Below are 15,394 nucleotides of genomic sequence, written 5' to 3' on the forward strand. Positions count from 1 at the left end.
GATGGAATTCATCTCTAGACTGACTCAAAAAATCCATTTGTGGCAAGAGGAACATGATCATTGGGGGTAAAACTGGGCCATTTGTGTGGCAAATATATCCTTTAACAGTTTTATTTTGATTCATACGTAAGTTGTTCTTTCTGGGAAGCAGTTTTGTGAAAGAAATAGGTCCTTGATGGTAGGTACAGTAAAACACCCTCTGTTTAAAAACTGTGCTGCCAGTGCTTAGGTGAACTATTTCTTTATACTGTCTAGAAATATTGGGTTTTGTTAAGCAAAATAATAAAAGAAATACAGTTGCTGGGGACAAGATATAACCCAGTTAAGAGAACCAGCTATTTTAAAGTTCTCAGCAGAACATATTTATGTTTAAGCTAATGAAAAGTTAATAGTCCGGTTATTAAAAGACCATCTCCCTTTTGACTTTTACTGGAGAACATTTTATTAGCCTTGTTTAAGTGGTATTTGAAAATGAGAAAGTGATGTTTCTTTTAAAATATGTGCAGCAGTTTAGGATTTTAGCTAGTCTAATTGACTTTTGTCCATATCAATGACATCTTCACAGCAGAGTCAAAATTGTGACAGAAATAAACAGGTTCCTAAAAGTTAGCTACTTTTAACCTCAGTTTTCCATAGTCCTCCACTATACAGATCATAAAACTAACAGATGTGGAGAACGTTGTTGTACCTGAAGTCAGAGTACACAAGCACTCGCAAAGGCGTATTTCTGTAACATAACCTTGCAGCCACCCTGGTGGGTCCCTATGTGAGTGTGGTAGATAGAACCACCAGGGAAGGAAGTAACATTTCCCCATCTTATACGGCAGAGAAACTACAAGGACTACAGATAAGGAAAAGGGAAGGGGAAAGTTAAGACCTGAACTTGTTTAAAAAAAGTTTTTGAAATGCCCTTTAAAAATCACAGTACTTTAAAGTGATGGATTTCATCAGCCTGCTGTAGCTGGTAATGGCAGTGGGGAGGTTGAGGTGAGTCTATTTCATCTTGAAAATGTCTAGCCCTGCTATTATTGGGAACATAATTATGCTTGGTAATGTTACTGAGTTCACAACTCTATTACTTTTCATCCATTGAGAGAATTCATATCCTATAGCTGATGGCACTGTCGCCTGCTGGTGTTTGAATCTATAGAGATAAGGAGTATTTCACACACACCCTAACTCGACCTCCTATTTTCACACAACTCCTTCGCACCCTTCCCTGCTCATGCAGACGTGGCTGCTCTCTGTGGTAGTTCAATTTTAAATTTTACTGGAAGTTATTTAATGAACAGTAAAGTCTCCTCTGCTCCCACTCTAATTCTTTTCCCAATGACGACCACTACTTCTTTTCTTAAAGTTGTTTTCTTTCAAAAACATTTTATGCATATACCCACATCTGTAATAAATTTTAAAATATACCCGATTTTTTTACTGTAAAAGGGCCTGGAGAAACTTTCTCGGTAGATGGTAATGTTTAGTGTGGATGTATGGTTGTATACATTTCTCAAAAGTCTTTAAAAAGTTTGTCACAATGATAAAATACTAGTGTAAATTCCTTTACAAAAAATAAAATATACCCAAATTTTATGATAATGATCTTATTAACGAGTCCCTACTTTTTAGAGATATACTAATATACTACTATATAGAATGGTATAATATGTAATATAACATAACATAACATAACATAACATAACATAAACTGATATAAATAATATTCAGTATGGACTTTTCTCCAGAATAATTGTGTGGGATTAAAAAAAAAAGAAACAAAATTGCCCCTAAGCTGGTAATCATTAAAGGGGGGTACATGAGGGTTCATTGTTGTGTTCTCTCAAATTTTATATGTTTAAAATTTTCCACAATAAAAACTTAAAACAGCCCAGTGGCTCAGCGGTAGAGCGTCGACCTATGAACCAGGAGATCACAGTTCAATTCCCCGTCAGGGCATATGCCAGGGTTGCAGGCTTGATCCCCAGTAGGGGGTGTGCAGGTGGCAGCCAATCAATGATTCTCTCTCATCATTGATGTTTCTATCTCTCTCTCTCTCTCTCCCTTCCTCTCTGAAATCAATGAAAATATATTTTTTTAAAAAGTTAAAACTACAAAAAAATTATATTAGATTGTTTTATAAATGCTTTGCTTTTTTCACTTAAATATATATTTTGTGGAACTGTCCATATCAGGACATTCAGGCTTTTTGAGTATTAGGTGTGCTGTTCCATCATATTCAAGCTCTGTGAGTTCCTTAACAGTTTCTCACCACTGAAGTTTAGATGGTTGTGTCCCTAGCCCCATCGCTCGTGGAGTGCTGGTGTCAGGAAGGGCCTGCGGAGAGCTCAGAGTCTGCTGAAATATGCAGTCCTCTCCTTCCACTGCGGCTCTCGGGTCCCTCTGCTCACTGCTCCTCGCTCAGTGCCCGGGCGGCCCTTCCTGTGGCTTCTCTACACGACTCATTACAGTGCGTGCATCATGGGAACTGGATGAGGGTTTTCTGACACATTGAGGGATATGTTCATTTTTCTCCCTTAAAGTCAGTTTTGAAGACCTTAGAATTTTAAAATATGGGTGACAGTATGGTGATGGCCCTGAATGGGCTGCTAACGATTGACATTTTGAATCGAATATGCTGGGAAGAGTTTGTTAGCTGTGACTCTAAAGCAGTGAGACTGAGTTTTTTAAAGACACACTGGAGGTCAAACCTGTGCTATCCTTCAAAATGGTCCCTTTGGGATCTCTGTGCCTATCACAGCATGCTGCAGTGTCTCCAGATATTAATCCTATATAATAAAAGCATAATATGCTAATTAGACCGGACAACCTTCCAGACGAAGCCAGGGCTGCCATGGCTGAGGTAGAGGCAGCTGCTATGGTGGGCGGGGCCTGAGGCAGCCGCCGCAGTGGGGGGGGGGGGAAGGGGGGCAATCCCCTTGCACAAATGAATTTCATGCATTGGGCCTCTAATTCTGTATAATAAAGAGCTAATATGCTGATTAGACCAGCCGGCAGAATGACCTTCTGGAAAGACCAGTGGGTGGGGTGTGGGGCCGTGAGGCAGCTGGGGCTGCAAGGGCTGAGGCAGCCGGGGTTGTGAGGATTGAGGCAGCTGGGGCTTCGAGGGCCTACCCTTGCACAAATTTCGTGCATTGGTCCTCTAGTATTAATAATATTGGGGAATTCCTTTGGAATTTCCTGAGAGCCAGTTGTGAACGCCTACTGAATAGAAACCTCTACTTCATGAACACACTTTGGAGTTTCAGGTAGTGACCACCATATAAATTAGTGAGTGAAATAAAATAAGCGATTATTCAGAATTGGTATTGCTTTTGATTTCATCTTTCCTGTGAAGCATAGTGTGTACAGTGATCACAATCAGTTTAAATTAAACGTTGTATGTTTCACTTCTAATAGCAAAATTAATGTTTATTCTGTATATTTTATATAGTATACCTGTGTTTATACTGTATTGTTTATAATATACACAAACACTGACTATTGAAGAAGAAAAAATAGGAGCAAACATTTTGTAAAATGCTAGTATGCACTGTGATAGTTCATACATAGAAAAAGTGTATATATGTGCTTCCTCACTGTGTATTAACTAAATACCCATCACTGTGGTGTGTGTCCTCCGGCTAAATCAGGATGACACAGTTATCTTTGAGTTGCAGACTTTGTGCTTTGGGGAGCCTAGAAAAAGAGAACAGATGCATCCCTACCTTAGGGGCAACCTTCCCAAGTCAGAATGCTGTTTGTAAAATAAAGAGTACCGACTAATTCAGAGATTCGTGATTTCCTATTCCCCTTTCTGAATTGTCCCCTCCAGCATCTTAGTAACTTTTTTTTTTGCACAATCCTATGTGTACAATATGTTACTCCTCTTTTCCTCCTCGTCTGTCCTTTGAGGAAACAAGAGGCTATTCTATAAAAGAAAAGCATCTATGAAATTTCTGAGTTTCATGAGAGTTTCAAAAAGTCCAGAAGCATGCCTTCTCCTAGATGCTAAAAGAAAAGTGTTGGTAGTTGAAAGTGAGGACTTTTAATCTGTTCGAATTTGGCCAGAGGTTCCGCCTCCTCAGTGGCCCCAGGTGAGCACAGGGGCTCAGGTAAACGCAGGTTGATGGGATTGTGTATGTGGTCTCTCTGTTGATCACCTGGTGTCTTATGTTTGCTTCATGAAAACTTTTGGAAGAGGCAACATTTTGGTGCTACCTGGGTACAGTTGCCTTGCATTGCAGATGGATCCCTGTTGCTCAGGAATTTGAAGCCTTTGATGTTATAAATTGATTGGCTTTCACTCTCCAGGCACACAAAGGGGAACTCTTTTGCAAGCTGGATAGTTGGGGAGGGTGGGAGCCAAGGCACAAACTTGATTATGTCAGTCTCATTTGGCAGCACTTTTTATTTCTGGCCTTAGCTAGCTTAAGAGTGTTAGAGCATTGGATACGTTTATAGTAACACTTTTAGGAACTTCTTCTAAATGTTCATTTTATGTCACATTGCTCTGGTAATTTCAACCATAAATGATTTTTAAATTGCTTTTTAAAAGCTCCCAATCCCTTTAAAATGGAAAAAGAAAATTCCAGGATATCGGAAATGCTGTTTTCAGCTGGTTTGCCCCCATTGAATTAATTTCAATCTTTTAAACACCCTTTAGTGATTCACTGGCCTTCTCAGTTGACAGTTCCATGATGTGACAGGAGGAATTCAAGGAGACAGATGTGAGATGTTTCCAAAATAGCCTGGACACATTGTGTCCTGGGGTAGATCGTGTGATTTCCAAATTAGATTTTAGTACCTCAGGAGTAAGATGTGTAAAAATATTTCTTATCTCACCCCATGAACTTAAGGAAGAAAATGATTTTGCTCAATTAAATCTTTTTAGAACATTCTAGAGAAAAAAAATTTATTCAATTGAACATGATAGTTTTTGGTTGTCTTGCATTATAAAATATTATACTAGATACTTGCGGGGCGCGGCGGGGGGGGGGGGGGAGAAAGATAAAATAATGAAATGGGCGGCAGCAAAAATCTTAACAGTCAGTAAGTACAAGACAGAAGATATATTCAAGATGGAACCAGGAAGGGGCTCTAAGGGCTAGAGCGCTGTGGGATAGGTGCTCATAGGGAGGAGAAATGTAATTGATTGGGATGTGGGAGTTAGGGTTCTTGATGTTATCTGTGCTGGAAGTTGAATAGACTTTCATAGAGCTGTTAAAAAGTAAGGAATCACTTTCATTTCTTTTACACTGATCACTAAAGAAGTTTAAGTCATGACTCTTACCCCACTCTTCTCTGCTTTGCTGCATTTTGAAAACAAAAATTTTAGTTTCTGGTTTGGCAAGTTTTTTAGCTTCTGGGGAAAGAGTAGTGCAGTCCAAGAGTGGCTGCTTAGGAAGGGACAGGGCGGAGTCCTGTCATAGCCCTGCATGAGGTGCTCCCAGAAGTGCCAGGTGATGCTGATGCCCTTAATGGAAGGTATGTAGCCTGTAAGATTGTGACTCAGTGGAATCATAGACACAAAAATACTACTGGCCATGTTCAGATGTTTTCTGGTCAAATTTCATCATGAACTATCTGCTCAGACTCATTATCCTCGCAACAGAATCTTAAATTAATACATGCATAGTTACCATTGTTCATTAGTTCATCTATTCATTCTTCCTCATTTGTTCATTCATATGTACATACACATGCCAGTTATTTTTCAGAAGTCTACTCTGTGAGCTGTGCTAGATACCCAAGACATAGAAATAAATTAGAACTGTGACCTTAAATAGCTCAAACACTGTTAGTTTCCTGTCTCCATGGAGAATGTTCCCACCATGTATAGAGTACTTTCTAAAATGTGTCACATCTTAGTACGAACAAGAAATAAAGCCCAGATCCTGGGCAGCCTAAGTTTATAAGCAAAGAAGAGGAGATGTTTAGATGTTTTATTAGTTTCTCAGGGCTGCTGTAACAAATCACCACACACTTGGTAGCTTAAAGCAACAGAAATTTATTCTGTCTCAGTTCTGGAGGATAAAAGTCTGAAATCAAGGTGTCAGCAGGATGACTCCTTCCTTGACTTTTCCAAGCTTCTGACGGTTCCTAGGGATGCTTGGCATTCCTGGGCTTGTGGCCGCATCAGTGCAACTCTGCCTCTGTCTTCCCATCCCCTTGCTATAAAGACACCAGTCATTGGATTTAGGGCCTCCTCCAATTCAGTATAACTCTCTCTTAATTTAATTGATTATATCTGCAAGACTCTATTTCCAAATGAGGTACATTCTGAGGTTGTGAGTAGGCATGAATTTTGGGGAGACTATTTAACCCAGTACAGATGTGTCATAGATAATGTCTTACTGTATGCAACACAGAGGAGATGTGAGAGGATGTTTGTAAGAATTATTATATTCAGTGTTTTCGAGAAGGAAACCTAACATTTGCAGGCATTGTGAGAATTGATAGACTCCCAGAAGTGCCAGGTGATGCTAACGCCCTTAATGGAAGGTATGTAGCCTGTAAGATTGTAACTCAGTGGAATGATAGACACAAAAATACTACTGGCCATGTTCAGATGTTTTCTGGTCAAATTTCACCATAAACTATCTGCTCAGACTCATTATCATGTAGCCTGTAAGATTGTGACTCAGTGGAATAAAATATACTGCAAGGACCTCAAGATAGTTTTGGGTTCCCTTCATCCAAATTCTTCATTGTAAAGATGAGGAAACTTAGGTATGGACCTGATACTGTTGAATCTGAAACTACAAACCCAACTGAGATTGGGGGAAAGTATGGAAAAGGCAGGAAAAGATAATAATGATATAATAAAGCCTAACATTTAACAGTATGGCTCAGTTCTGAAGGGTGGGGTAGTTCAGTGTACGTGGCATGTGGAGATGGGGTTATTCTTTTTGATCAAAGCTTATAATAGCCATGTTTTTCTTAGCTCTGTTTAAGAGACATTGCTTTCCAAATAGTCAGGATTTTCTTAGGAGCTATCTATAATAATAAAAGCGTAATATGCTAATTAGACCAGACATCCCCCGAGATGACCTTCCGGACAAAGCCACAGTGGTGGGGGCTGAGGCAGAGGCTGCCACCGTGGCAACAGAGGCCGAGCCCCTTGTACGAATTTTGTGCATCGGGCCTCTAGTATAGAATATAAAAGAAAATGATGACCCTAACTTTAGGGCAATGCACAGGCAATGTGATGCCGTGAAAGCTTCACAAATGGGCAGTGCTGGAAAGCCTACAGGCAACCTGCAGGCAGGCTGTGTCCAGTAGACAGTGTTTTAGAAGACTTTGAGTTCAATGCCAATGCTTAGAAATTAGAAACTTTTATAAAAATGTGGGTCTCTTATTTTTCTCGTAAATCCAGAAATCTCATGACACTGTGCTCAAATGCCAAATAGGCAACACTCAGCGGCAGCTTTAGATGGCTCCTGTCCTCGGCACAGTCACTGGGCTTGTGGACCCTGCTCCATGTGTTCGTCGACTCAGCCATCGTGTACACATGAAACTTACGGTAGAAAGAACTGGGCTGATGTTGATCTTGCCTGTGACGACTGCATGCAAGTGTAGTGCCATTGTAGCAACATCCTTGTTATCTATAGACTTCTTTTAATCATAGTCATTCTAGTCTCAGTCCCATGCCTTCTGGTAGAATTATACAGTGTGACATGAACTATTAAGCAAAGCATGTTTGAAATTTCCAAAGTCATCTTTAGATGACTCCTCAGAGCTCTTCCATCTGTTAATCTGGTTAGAGGAGGGAAAACATTAGCTTTTCAAAAGCTGGGATGTGGGTGGTTCATAAATTTTTGTACCCCGAGTCTGATTCAGTTAATATACCCAGTTCGCTTTCATAAATGTGAGGATAGTTACCAGTTACCCTTATAATTTATATATTGTGCTTATCTACTAGAAACCTTGGGTGTGAAATGGTGAAATAAAAGCTTCATATTCAAACAGATTTGACTGGAAAAATCCAATTAGTCGACTGTTAGAAAATTGTCAGCATTCCATATGGAATGGTCAGAAAGTGAGAGAACAGGATAAAACACCAACTCCAAAATATTGGTGTTGGTATCTAAGAGAGGAGATAATATTTATCGTGTGTAAGATTTTATTGTTGGTTTGCTTTCCTTAGATTTGTTCTTGAGAATGACAATTTAATTCCTGCAAAGATTCTTTCTTAATATCATTAGATACATTGGTGGTTGATTAGTTTTCTCCCTCCGTATTTGAAGAAGTCTTCCTATAGAATTGCACTGAACTGGTACATCTGGGATATTATAATGGTAGATTTCCATCCTATAAGTTCTTGTCTAAGAAGCTGATTTCAGTCTGTTGGCTTGTTACCAGGATCTTTCTCTCATACATATGGTAGTGTATGTGGTGGTTAGGTATACAAGATGGCTGGCCCATGAAAGCCTGTTTAATCCCTAATAGACATGTAGAGTAATCATAACAGAACCATAAAACAGTTTCTCAGAATGTTATAGAAGAAAATGTTCTATGTGGAATTGTCAGAAAGTGAGAGAACAAAGATGACCCCCAACTCCAAATCATTGAGAAGGGGCTGATGGGAGGTATAGCAGAAGATCAGGGACTGGGGCTGTGGAGACACCTGCTGATGGAAGCCTCTAGGGACACTTGTTAGTAATGGGCTAATTCTCCACTTTGCTTTTCTGTGTTTGCTCCAGGTTATAATCTGTGGGGGACCTTTGACCAACATTCCTTTCATCCCTTGCTCACTGTGGACAAGGGAGACATTCGTTGGCTTCCTGCCCTTCCTCTCTTTCCCCAGAACACGCCTCAGCCTCTTTCATGATTTCTGAGTGGCTTTCACCTTTTAGTTGATGTCTTATCCATCTGCCCCCTGCATGTGTTATGGAACAAGGGCCCTGAGTTATAGAATGGATTCAAGTCCATCATGTCTTTAATGGAGGTAAGGATAATTGGTTTGGTAAACTCTTGACTGTTTATTTGAAGAGTACTTTAGTGAGGGTGACACTCACATACTTTCTATGGATGAATGTCTCCTGAGTTCCTACTGTGTGTAAGGAACTGTGTGTAGTGTTCTGGATGAGTCCGTGATTGAGGCACAATGCTTCCTTCGAGGAACTCACAGGCCCCTTCCTCAAGATTTTTCAAATCTCTTTAACTCTCTTACTGCATTTACCGCCTTCTGGGTTTTAGAATCCAACATCCTGATTGGTTCTAGCTCCATCAGTTTCTTAACCTCTGAGCCCCAACTTTCTTATCTTTAACGTGGGAATAATACTACTACTGACCTTATGGGATTGTTCTATAAAGCCCTTGGCACAAAAGCTGGCCCACAAGAAGCATTTTTTGAAATGTTAGTTATCATTATAATTAGTCTTATCTTTCCTATGAGGTGGAAAGCTTCTTCAGGATATAATAGGTTGTTTTGCCTTTGTTCTTGTTGTTTTTAAATCCCCAGAAATAAATCTATGCACAGGGCACTCATGTTTGAGTGAGTGATGAGCATAACAAGTACATTGTATTATTTACACAAGCAGTACAACATATTAAAGGTAATAGTTTACCTCCAAGAAGTTCACAATAATTAGAGAGATGCGTAAATCCTCTGCTCCTCAGATGCTAATGTACAGGAAAGTCTCCAGAGAGCTTGTTGAAATGCAGATTATGACTCTGTAGGTCTGGGCTGGAGCTTGAGATTCTGCATAAAAAAATTTTTTTTCATTCTTAAAAATGTGGACATTCTGCATTTTTAACAAGCTCTTTTAGATGATATTGATACATGCTTCTGGTGTTCGACCACATTTTGAGTGGTAATCCTGGATTATAAACTCAGGGGGAGGGATGCAGTCTATTCCGTTCACTGCTCTATTCTGAGTACATAGAAGAAATAGAGCCTGGGGCATGCTTGTGAGGGAAAATAAAGTGCAATAAATACATTTATCTCAAAATGATTCCCAGAGGATTATTTTCCAAGTATGTAGAACAGATAAAGGTCATGACGTTCCAGACAAAGCATTTCTTGATTTGTAATGCATGAAGAAGACAGAATTGAAAGATGATAGTGTTTAGAGAAGTAAAGGAGTGAGTACACAGGAAGAAAAAAACGGGGAGAAAGCAAGAGAAGAGATTGCTCAAAGACAGTATTCTCAAACTTTTTGGTCTTGGGGACCCCATTACACCTTCAAAAAGTACTGAGAACCCCAAAGAACTTTTGTTTACATGGAGTATATCAATATTTATTGTATTAAAAATTAAAAAATATATTTAAATTTTATTTATTTTTAAAAAGTAAGAAATCCATTAACATGAACAGAATAAAACATATTGTTTGAGACATAACCATTTTTTTCAAAGCCAACAACAATTTTATAAGAAAAGTAATGTTTTATTTATTTGAAAATCTCTATAATGTGTGTCTTACTTCTACCTTTAGTGCGTTTCAATAAACGTGGTTAAAGTAGATGAAGAAAGTCCTGCTGGCCTCATGCAGCTTTGTAGAAAGAAAAGAGGGATATTCTAATAATCTTTTCAGGCAATTATGACTATTCTTTTTTTATGTTACACCAAAGCTTGATAATTGGTAGTTTCTTAAAGGTTAGTTACAATGTGGAATCTGAAACCACAGTAGTAAACTCTTTTGGACTCTGTTTCATTAAAACCCAGTTCTGTCATACATTCTGGATGGATGTTTTACCCATACATAATTTTGTGACATCATGCATTGGCAACTTGGAAAACACTGGTTCAGTGAGTTATGAAGCTCTTCCAAATGTTGACACGTTTCATTATACACTATGAAAACATTACATTCATTGATCTCACCACACCTCATCAGAAAAGCCATTAATTATTGGGGAAGCTGTCAAGCTCTGTGGTAGATACAAATTTTCCAAAATTCCAACTTTTGCTTGAAAGCTCGCATTTTATCATTGGCAACAAATACTGTCAGTTGTTTTCCTTGAAGTGTCAGGCTCACCCCATTCATTTTTTAGAATATTCTGCCTGGTACCCATATTTGAATAAACATAGTTTGTCTTTCGTTCTTTCAAGTAAAAAGGGTGCTCCATGTACTTTTCCCAAAATATTCTTACCTTCCTCTGCAGCAGAAGTGCTGTATCCATACTTACATTTAAAAGGCATAATAGCCATAGTCAGTTTGACTCAGTGGATAGAGTGTCAGCCTGCAGACCAAAGGGTCCTGGATTCGATTCTGGTCAAGGGCATGTACCTTGGTTACAGGCTCCTCCCCAGCCTGCAATCAAAACACATCGATTGGTTGCCTCCTGCACAAGCCCGGCCCGGGTTCGGGCTCGTGCAGGAGGCAACCAATCAGTGTGTTTCTCTCACATTGATGTTTCTTTCTGTCTTTCCCTCTCTCTTCCACTTTCCCTAAAAATCAATGGAAAAATATCCTCAGGTGAGGATTAACAAAACAAAAAAACACACCAAGAAAACAAAAATAAAAGGCATAATAGTTGCCCTAGTCGATTTGGCTCAATGGATAGAACATTGGCCCACAGACAGAGGGGTCCTGGGTTTGATTCCAGTCAAGGGTGTGTACCTCGGTCGCAAAGCTCCATCCACACACCTGGTCAAGGTGCATGCAGGAGGCAACCAACCCATGTGTCCCTTTCACATTCACGTTTCTTTCACTTTTCCCCTCCCTTCCACTCTTTCTAAAAATCAATGGAAAAATATCATTAGGGTGAGGATTAACAACAACAACAACAAAGGCATATAGTTAAGGATTGAGGTTTAATAAAACTAAAAATTTCTACTGCTGCCACAGGGACATTCTTGGGTGAAGCTGACGTTGTTTCAGTGGACGTGTGTATTGGGGAGTATCATAATTTTTGGTACAAGTTGTGCCATTGCCTTGCTTCATGCTAAGATGCCAGCAATTTTATCCATAATTTTTTGAGCTCTATCAGTTAAAGGTTAGGTTAGCACAGTGAAAAGGGCTGTAAATAGCATGTTAGTGTTATGGAAATAATTTCAACCTCAGAGACCCCCTGAAATCGCTTTTGGGAACATTTGCTCTCGGTACGGGGATCAATGCTTCTAGCAATTTGGGTGGAGAGGGAAGTCTGTGAAGGGTAATTGTGGGGGCGGGGGTCAGTTAGGTAGGTGGAGGCCAAGTTGGAGAATGCTAATGCTTAATTGTTAGTGAAAATGATTGATGATTATGAGAAAAAGAGTGCTGTTTGTAAAGTGGACAAGATGAGCAGCATCTTCAGCTAAAATACCTTCTGCTGTTCTGCAGATTCTGAAAGAAATCTAGAAAACAGAGGGATAAGCTGAATCAGGGAAGGAGAATCTTCAAAGCTGTAAATTAAAAAGTGTCTAATTTGGCCTGGCTGGTGTAATTCAGTGGTTGAGCGTTGACCTATGAACCAGAAGGTCACGGTTCGATTCCTGGTCAGGGCACATGCCCAGGTTGCAGGCTCTATCCCCAGTGTGGGGCGTGCAGAAGGCAGCCGATCAATGATTCTCTGTCTTCATTGATGTTTCCATCTCTCTGTTTCTCTCTCTCTCTCCCTTCCTCTCTGAAATCAATAAAAATATATATTTTCAAAGTGTCTATTTTGTAAAGAGGGTTTAAAGCCATTTGTATTTCTTCATCCTCTTCTCTGCTCATTTGCCACAAACAAACAAAACCACCTCACTTCTAACTCAGGACCAAGAAACAGGAGGAAACTGCTATAGTTAGAGTTCCGTACGTACTTTTTCCTGTGTTCTTTGTGTATGTTTTTTTTAAAAAAATAAACAGCATCATTTAGTATGGACTCTGGCCCATCATAATTCAATCTAAGGGTTTTGAACATTTTATTCTTAATCTGAAGGACAGCACAGATTGAGGTAGAGATGTGAGAATTTCATAGTGCATGACATTCTCTAGGGGACTTCTAATCAATACCAGGAAGTAAAATAGAACATTTAAAAATCAAAGTCCAATTGAGAATGCAGAGGTCTGTGTCATCAGCAGACTAGATCCCCACCCTCCCCTCACTGTTCAGGGCCCTCCCTGCTTTTCTTTTCCTCTGTTTGCCTCCATCAAGGACGTAAACCCAGATTAAACCTCCCTGAGCTGAATTCCAGTCTTTGCTTTCCTTGGCAGAAGTGGAAGAGACGATGCCATGTGTACATTTGGGAGTGGCCTGGTGAAACATAGTTTTTAAATGATGGATGTAGCTTGGGATGAAATGAATCACTGTTTAATCAGTATCGCTTTGCCCATATGGGTACCCTTGGACCCACCGCGAATTTCCTGCATGACGCATGGGTTCTGGATTCCCTGGCGGTGAAGCAGTTCCCCGGGAGCTTGCATAGTTCTGCCAAGAGCCTCCTGGAAGTCTGGGAGGCGTGGAATGGCAGGCTAATGAAACGCTGAGCTATTTGCTGAGTTCTCTTTTTTTCTTTTCTCTGTGTAAGAAGTGGTTATGGCATGAGTGCTTTCATGAGAAATGATCAACTTTGGACTCTCACCACTTGTTTTTAGCACTTTTGTAAAAAGAGCACTTTTTCTCTGGTGAGACACCTGAAACAGCTGAATGTCCCCATGATGCTGGGCATAGACTGTCAGTTTTAGGTTAAGTATTATTTTATGAAGCGGTTTTTACAGTTGAACAAATGCATGTATACTTACTGGGTCATGAGGAGAAAATTTAGTTCTTATACTTCACGCATCCCTGTGGTATAGTGGCAAAAGGATGGTATTTAGAGTCAGCTGTACCTGAATCTCAGATCTGCTTCATTGCTCTGTGTCCCTGGGCAAGTTGCTAAGTGTCTCTAAGCTTCAATTTATTCATTTATAAAATGGGCTCATATCACCTTCCTCTGAAAATTCCTGCAATGATGGGATGAGCTAATAATGTATATGAAAAGTATGTGTGTGGAAATATGTGCAAAATGTGTATGTATGTGTATATATGTGTATGTCAGATATATTCCTGACACATAACTTACTTTCATTTTATCTAGTTCCCCCAGAATTTCAAGATGCTTGCTGGTGGTTCGTTTGATTTGGTGTTAGCATTGGTCTATTATTATCGTAGAGCCAGCAGAATGGAACTTGCATGGAAGTAGGCTTTATGGAGCTGCTCTGCTCAATGAATGCCTGTTAGGCAGGTGCCTGGGTGCCATAAGCTCCACCTTCCCCTGCTCGCCTTCGCCTACTCCAGTCTTTAAACTTTACTCTGTTTAATGATGGCATATGTATGTTTCACAACTGTCTTCTAAAGAGGCCTTAAGATCCACACTTCTTTCTAGGAAATCTGGCATTTTGCAACTCTTTTCATTGTCCATCCTGATATTTGCGTGTATATATACTGACTATATATATATATATATATATATATATATATATATATGGATGTATGAATCATGCACATTTGCAATATACTAATATATTATGTGTATAGATACAATACACAAAAATAGAAATAAATGGATAGGCTAACAAGTATAAATAGAAGATGTACTTTATTCATAATCCCATAGGCCTTTTTGCACTACTCTCATTTTTTTTTAATTATAGTAAAACGCATATAACACAAAATTTGCCATCTTAACCATTTTAAAATATATATATTTTATTGATTTTTTTTACATGGAGGAAGGGAGAGGGATAGAGAGTTAGAAACATCGATGAGAGAGAAACATCGATCAGCTGCCTCCTGCACACTCCCCACGGGGGATGTGCCCGCAACCAAGGTACATGCCCTTGACCGGAATCGAACCTGGGATCCTTGAGTCCACAGGCCGACACTCTATCCCCTGAGCCAAACGGGTTAGGGCTTAACCATTTTTTAAGTGTACTGTTCAGTTACATTAATTACATTAGTTTTGTTATGAGATTCGATCCCCAGTGTGGGGCGTGCAGAAGGCAGCCAATCAGTGATTCTCTCTAATCATTGATTCTCTCTCATCACTACCACCCATCCTTAGAACTCTTCATCTTATAAAACTGAAACTCTATACTTATTAAACAATAACTCCCAATCCCCTCTCCCCCTAGCCCCTGACAACCACCATTTTACTTTCTGTTGCAATAATTTTGACTACTCTAGATTGCTCATATAAATGGATCATATAGTATTTGTCTTTTTGTGACTGGCTTATTTCATTTAACCTAATGTCCTCAAGGTTCACTCATGTTTTAGCATGTACAGGTACAACATTTTGCTTATCCATTCCTCTGTTGTTGAATACTTGGGTTGCTTCCATGTTGCACCACTCCTACTTTTGAGACTACTGGTGTAGCAGGTGGGCCAAAGCCCTATGGTAGATGTGTATGATGGGTCATAGGAAAAAAATGTGTCATTGTCCTCGGCAAAGGATTCAACCCAGTCACTCTGGCTATGCATTATAATATCCTGGAAGATTTTAAAAACTA

General features: G+C 39.6%; 1 protein-coding gene across 8 annotated transcripts in view; it reads left to right on the plus strand.

The window, feature by feature from the left end:
• APBB2 (amyloid beta precursor protein binding family B member 2) overlaps nucleotides 1-15,394 on the plus strand; it is a 327,791-nt gene that overhangs the window by 175,856 nt on the left and 136,541 nt on the right. The gene's annotated exons all lie outside the window — the stretch shown is intronic.

The sequence above is a fragment of the Myotis yumanensis genome, unplaced genomic scaffold, assembly GCF_028538775.1.
Source record: "Myotis yumanensis isolate MYYU_CA2020_CCGP unplaced genomic scaffold, mMyoYum1.0.hap1 SCAF_1, whole genome shotgun sequence".
Taxonomy (NCBI): Eukaryota; Metazoa; Chordata; class Mammalia; order Chiroptera; family Vespertilionidae; genus Myotis; species Myotis yumanensis.